The following is a 7601-nucleotide window of genomic DNA, read 5'->3' on the forward strand; positions in this document are numbered from 1 at the left end:
ATTATTTAGGATTGTCATTTTGTTCAAGTGGTGAAAGTAAGTCTTAATGATGTGGAGGATTAGAATGATTTAAAGTCCCTTGCTGTGCCTGTAACTGTGAACAAGATGTACTGTATCCTGCTTCTGTAATGCCCTTACTTCTGGCATCAGTTAGGACACTCCCCCTCTTGCTTATCTTGACAAACAAGTTATAAAACAACGAACTCTAGCTCACTCATCTGAACACTGGGAGACAATTTTCACCCCCCCCCCCAATTGCTCTGTAACCCTTAGAACTACATTGTATTACTTCCCAGGTTAGTTATCAATAGTGTGAGAGAGGTGCAAAATGCCCAAAAAGGCTGCAGACTGAGGAGATGTGGCAGGGAAGAAGAAGATGGTGGTGGTGGTTGAGACCAGCAGTCAGCCAGACTATGTTACAATTTGAATAAAATCAATAGCAACGCCTATCTGATATTTTCCTACAATACTAGCTCACTGTCATAAACTTCATTAAATATTAAACAAAAAACTCAGCTAACCTTGTAAGTTTAATGTTATCATGCCACTAAGCATTGGAAAGGGGACTTTAGTTCACCCTGGAAACTCAGGCCTTGGAACAGCTTTAGGACTGGCCACCGACACTCAAGATCTCTCTGATCCTTTCTCCCAGAAAACATAAAACAAAACAGAACCTTAAAAAGCAGTTGCTTTGTGTTAGCCAACCACTCCTGATCATGGCCCTGCCAGAGATGGTTAAATACCCGGGAAACTTCATTGGAGAAAATGGAGTTTTTCTTTGCCAAGGGCTATCAGTTGCAAATAGCTTCTTGGTTAGAGGTGGGAGCCCCTGTCTACTTCCCCCTCGCAGTGCTGATACTCAACCTGGCTTGAAGCTGCGCAGGCACTGATTTGTTTTGTCTTTGTGCCATATAGTTTCATGTCACCTTGACACAGCTGAAGTCATCTGAGAGGAGGGAGTCTCAGTTGAAAAATTTTAAAAAAAAGGACTTCATTGTTATGACAAGCCATGTCCACCTCCTCCCCCATCGGCTGAGGCAAGCTGATCTTCAGCTTCCGGCCTGAGCTCGCTCTCCTTTCTGTCTTCCTCTCAGAGAGGCAGCTTCGCTTCTGCCTCTCTCTCCACTTCTCCGCTCCCTCTTTCTCTCTCTCTCTGTCCTCTTCTCCTTCTTCCCCCTGTCTCTCCTCTAAGAATAAATATATTCTCTCTCTTATTAGTATAAGATATACTGGGTTATTTCCTGGGTCCAGAACTTGCCCTACAGAGCTTCTGGTGAATAGCTTACTTAACTTGTGAACTAAGATGGTTTGACTATAACCAAAACTTCTCTCTCCTCTAAGGAATAAATATCCAATTCTATTCTGTACGATGTGTCTGTCCCTATCTCCTGCCTGCCCGCCATGTGTCTCCCTGCCTGGGACAAGCCACCACTTGGGGACTGGCAGCCATCTCTTCCTGGTACTGGCTGCTCCCAGGGCACTCTGCCTGCTGCTACATGACCCGCTACCACCATTTGGGGACCTACAGCATTTCTGCTGCCTACTGCCACCGGGGATCTTGAAGCATTTTAAAAAAAATCATAACATTCATGATATCCAGCTCTAGGGATTTTCTTAATTAGTTATTGATGTATTAATGGGGGAGGGCCCAGCACATTCTGGATAGTGCCACCCCTGGGTTCGATAAGAAATCAATCTGAGCAAGTCAAGTTGAAGAAGCTTGTAATCAGCATTCCTCCATGGCCTCTGCATCAGCTCCTGCCTCCAGAATTCTACCCTGCTTGAGTTCCTGTTTCAACTTCCTTTGATGACGAACAGTAAGAGAAATAAACCCTTTCCTCCCCAACTTGCTTTTTGATTATGGTGGTTCACTGTAGCAATAGTAACCCTAACTAAGACAGTCTATGTGGTAGTTTAAAAAGTAATGGCCCCCATAGGGAATATCACTACTAGGAAGTGTGGATTTGTTGGAGTAGGTATGGCCTTGTTGGAAGAAGTGTGTCACTGTGGGGGTGGGTTTTGTGGTCTCTTATGTTCAAACTACTCCCCGTGTGGGACACAGTTTATGTCCCTACCAGAGGGACATGAATTGGGTACCCGGACCCTGGAGGAGAGAAATGGAGATGAGAGACACGAGAAAATGGACAGCAAGTCTGTATTTTGATCATGCTGCAAATTTAATTTTTTTCTCAGGAATATTATAAAGCAAAAGGGCAGGGGGTGGGTAGATTTCTAAGCAATTGCTCTAACTGGAATGCCAGGTCTGGAGACATTCCTAGCTGACAGGAAAAGATAAGGAAATGCTGAGGGTCTGTAAATGTTAACTAAGAGGAGCGATGCTAATTACTTCTGGGGCCTGGGACCTGCAGGTCTGCAGGCATTCTTAACTCATGGGGAGAGATAAGGAAATACTGGGTTATTTCCTGGGCCAGGAACTTGCCCTACAGAGCTTCTGGTGAATAGCTTACTTAACTTGTGAACTAAGATGGCTTGACTATAACCAAATACAGGTCTTTGCTCCCAGCAAGTTTACTACCCATTGACTGCAGATCAAGATATAGAAATCTCAGTTCCTTCTCCAGCACCATGTCTGCCTGTTCACCACCATGAGGATAATGGACTAAACCTCTGAAACTGACAGAGAAAATGAACAAATAAAATATTTTTTCTCTATAAATGTTGCCATGGTCATAGTGTCTCTTCACAGTAATAGAAACTAAGGCAGTCTGTTTTTTGTTTTTGTTTTTGTTTTTTGTTTTTGAGAGAGAGAGAGAGAGAGAGAGAGAGAGAGAGAGAGAGAGAGAGAGACAGACCATTGAAGTAGGGTGTGAAAGGAGAGGAGGGGGGATCAGAGAGGAATTGGGGAAGGAGAAAACAGGATCAAAATAAATTTTAAGAGAAAACTTTAATAAATTTTTAAGGAAAAAGCAGATGTTTGAATGCCAAAAACAAAACAGAAGAAAACTTCACCTACCTCTTGCTTTTTATAGTGCTGACTTGCACATACTTTGTTGAATATCAAAGTATGATGTCAGCTCATTCAGAAGCCTTGGTTAGTTCAGACTGTAGTCAGCCTATCTCAGGCAGGTGGAGATGTTGAAATTGACTCTCCTCAAGTACAGAATAGGAGCAACAACTATACTTACCATAAAAGGCATTTAATGGCATATCTATAGATTATTATATTTTAAAAATATTTATTTATTTATTATGTATACAATGTTCTGCCTGTGTGTATGCCGGCAGGCCAGAAGAGGGCACCAGACCCAGACCTCATTACAAATGGTTGTGAACCACCATGTGGTTGCTGGGAATTGAACTCAGGACCTTTGGAAGAGCAGGCAATGCTCTTAACCTCTGAGACATCTCTCCAGCCCCCATATCTATAGATTATATATGCCAAAGAGAAGACCCTCTGAGACTATAAGTGATGGAGGATGAGGGGAGAATACTGTGAAATGCTGTCTTTTAGATATGTCAGGACCATTCCAAATAATGGACACACAGCAACTGTGGCTAACTGCACAGGAGCTGCATGCAAAATAGACCCTGATATGTGAGAGAGGCTAATTTAGAAGAAGTGAAGAATTGGAGAGACGGCTCTGTTATTAAGAACACTGACTGCTCTTGACAAAAACCCCCGTTCAATTCTCAACATGGACATGGCAGACCACAACCATCTTTAATCCCAGTTCCAGGGGATCCAATACTCTCATCTGGCCTCTTCTGGCACTGCATATACATGTTGCAAAAACATGCATTCAGGCAAGCTCTCATACATGTAATATTAAAATAAATTAATTTTAAAAGAATGAGTCAGTAGGAGTGGCAAAGGGATGAGAGTCATGGGAGATGATGGGGTGGGTAACAGGGGGAGTATGATTATTGAACATTTAAAGTGAATAAAAAAATACCAAACAAACTTGAAAGGAGGGAAGAGAAGGAGGAGGAAAGGAGAAGAAAGGAATTCTTTTTTTTTTTTTTTTTTTTTTTAGGTTTTTGGTTTTTCGAGACAGGGTTTCTCTGTGGTTTTGGAGCCTGTCCTGGAACTAGCTCTTGTAGACCAGGCTGGTCTCGAACTCACAGAGATCCGCCTGCCTCTGCCTCCCGAGTGCTGGGATTAAAGGCGTGCGCCACCACCGCCCGGCTAGAAGAAAGGAATTCTGAATCTCCTAAAGATTCGAGGCTGAGATCTTTGTTTCTTCATCAACAAAGACATGTCAGTGAGATTCTGTTATATGAAAGCATTAGTTCCATGTCATTATTGGAAGCTTTTCCATAACTGTCTTTAGGTTCCATTTCAATGTACACTGCCTTATGAAAAGCTGTTAAAGTCATCTTTGCCAAGGCCAGCACTGGAGTTGTTCTTAAGGCTATGCATTTGGACTGAGCCAAATCTCTCTCATCAGAGTTTCCAGCACAGAGTGAAGACAAAGTGAAAGTCATAAAGTTTGTGAGGTTAGATGAAGTCTTTGTTTAATATTTATGAAGGATTATCTCAGACCTATGGTTCTACATGACAACAATCACTACTTGTCATACTTAGTGTCTTAACTCTAATTGCAAGAAGTTCTAGATGGCGGATAGCTTCAGTCACCTGCTGTGGTGCTTTGAAAGGAAATGGCTTCCAAAGGCTCAGATATTTGAGCACTAGGTCCCTAGCTAATGCAACCAGCAAATTGGGAAGGATTAGGAAGTGTGGCCTTTTTGGAGAGTAGTATTTGAAACTTCTTCCTTCCTTCCTTCCTTCCTTCCTTCCTTCCTTCCTTCCTTCCTTCCTTCCTTCCTTCCTTCCTTCCCTCCCTCCCTCCCTCCCTCCCTCCCTTCCATTTTTTTTTTCCTTTTGAAACAGGGTTTTTCTGGGTAGTCCCGACTGTCTGGTAACTCACTCTATACACATGACTATGCCTCCTGAGTTCTGGGATTAAAGGCATGAGCCACCACCGCCCAGATCCAGCTTTACGATTTCAAAACTTCATGCCATTCTTAGCTTTCTCTCTGCTTTGCAGCTGTTGTTTTAACACGTAAGCTCTCACTTACTGCTTCAAATCTATGCCTGCCTGCTGCTGCCTTGCTTCCTGTCATGATAGTCATGGACTAAGCCCCTGAAACTGTAGCCCCTAATAAACCCTTTCTTCTATAAGTTGCCTTGGTCATAGCATCTCTTCATAGCAATAGCAGAGTAATGAAGACACCTACCTCCGACTGACCTCAAAGTCCACTTTCTTGGTCATTTTGAACTTAGCTCATAGCATCCTACTACTTGGGAATAGAGAATGTGCACACAATTTAATAATGGCTATTAAGATGTTCATGTGGATTTTGTGCTTACAAAGCCAATTTGTAACAATTTATTTATTTATTATTATTATTATTTTTTATTTTTATTCTTTTTTAATTAAAATTTCACCTGTCCCCGTTCCCCATTTCCCTCCCCCTCCTCCCATATATTGCCCCTCCCCCACTCCCCTTTCCCTATCCCCACTCCTTTTCTCCTCCCCCCACTCCATTCCCCCTCCCTCTCGATACTGAAGAGCAGTACAAATTCCCTGCCCTGCGGGAAGACCAAGGTCCTCCCATTTCTATCTAGGTCCAGGAAGGTGATCGTCCAAACAGGCTAAGCTCCCACAAAGCCAGTTCATGTATTAGGATCGAAACCTAGTGCCATTGTCCTTGGCTTCTCATCAGCCTACATTGTCCGCCATGCTCAGAGAGTCCAGTTTCAACCCATGCTTATTCAGTCCCAGTCCAGCTGGCCTTGGTGGGCTCCCAATGAATCAGTTCCAATGTCACAGTGGGTGGGTGCACCCCTCGTGGTCCTGACTTCCTTGCTCATGTTCTCCCTCCTTCTGCTCCTCATTTGGACCTTAAGAGCTCAGACCGTTGCTCCAAATTGAGTCTCTGTCTCTATCTCAATCCATCACCAGATGCAGGTTCTAAGGTGATATGTAAGATATTCATCAGTATAGGATAGGATCATTTCAGGTTCCCTCTCCTCAGTTGCCCAAGGTACCAGCTGGGGACATCTTCCTGGACACCTGCAAGCCCCTCTAGAGTCAAGTCTCTTGCCAACCCTAAGATGGCTCCCTTAGTTAGGATATATACTTCGCTGCTCCCGTATCCATCCTTCCTATATCCTAACCATCTCAATCCCTCAAGCTCCTCCCATCCTCCCCTTCTCACGTTTCTCATCCCACCATCTTACACCTGTCAGAATGGCTAAAATCAAAACCACCAATGATAGCCTTTGCTGGAGAGGGTGTGGAGAAAGGGGCACACTCATCCATTGCTGGTGGGAATGCAAACTAGTACAACCACTTTGGAAATCAGTGTGGCGATTTCTCAGGAAATTTGGGATCAACCTACCCCAACATCCAGTAATACCACTCTTGGGAATATCCCCAAGAGATGCCCTATCATATGACAAAAGTATCTGTTCAACTATGTTCATAGCAGCATTGTTTGTAATAGCCAGAACCTGGAAACAACCTAGATGCCCTTCAATGGAGGAATGGATGAAGAAAGTGTGGAATATATACATATTAGAGTACTACTCAGCGGTAAAAAACAATGACTTCTCGAATTTTGCGTGCAAATGATGGAAATAGAAAATCCTATCCTGAGTGAGGTATCCCAGACCCAAAGAGAGGAACTTGGGATGTACTCACTCATAATTGGTTTCTAGCTGTAAATAAAGGACATTGAGCATATAATTTGTGATCCTAGAGAACCTAAATAAGAAAGTGAACCCAAAGAAAATCGTATAGTCATCCGCCTGGAGAGGGGAAGTAGACAAGATTGCCGGGCAAAAACTGGGAATTTGTAACAATTTTGACCACACTAGGAGTATTTTAGGAGGTGTACAATGAAATATTTACCGTGTGTGATGCTGACTCCATCAGCAAGGTTCTTAGGAGCCTATTCAAAGACAAGCACAATGCTATCTACAAAATTACAATTCATCAGAATTCTGTCTGTTTCCTGCCTTCGTGGTTCTGTCTTAAACACTTCTTTCATCTCTTCCTGTCTCTGTGTCTATAAAGTGATAATGAAAATACCACCATAACATACTCAACAGACTTGATAAGGCTCTATTAAAAGAGACATAGTGACTGCAAGTGTCTTGCTGTAAATGAGATATCTCTATCAACTCTCCTATCCAAGGCTACAGTTCCCTAACACCTTAGAAAAGATGGAAGAAAGAAGGCAAGAGCTGGAGGATAGGAAAAAATGCCATGAAACGTCATAAAGAGAAAATAAATGTAAGAGTACAGGGAAAAACAATGGAATTTTGTGCCAAGGAACAAAGGAGTGGAGAATGGGAAGTGGTTTTCAGTTGTGGGTTTCACATCTTCAGGGACACATGGGGACCTTAAAGGAAGAAGGCCTTGCATAGGCAAAGATCAGTATCTACAGTTTAACTGTGTGGACTTAATGTGTTTTGGAATTAGAACAGCCACGGACACAATTGCAAATTAGAAGAGAGCAGTACCAATGGATTTGAGCTTCTGAAAAAACAAATAAACACAGAATGCAAACTCAAAGGTCAGAGCAGGGAAATTTATGAACTTTGACATTTTCACAGTGCCATGTGGACAGAC

Source organism: Chionomys nivalis, chromosome 3, assembly GCF_950005125.1.
Source record: "Chionomys nivalis chromosome 3, mChiNiv1.1, whole genome shotgun sequence".
Lineage (NCBI taxonomy): Eukaryota > Metazoa > Chordata > Mammalia > Rodentia > Cricetidae > Chionomys > Chionomys nivalis.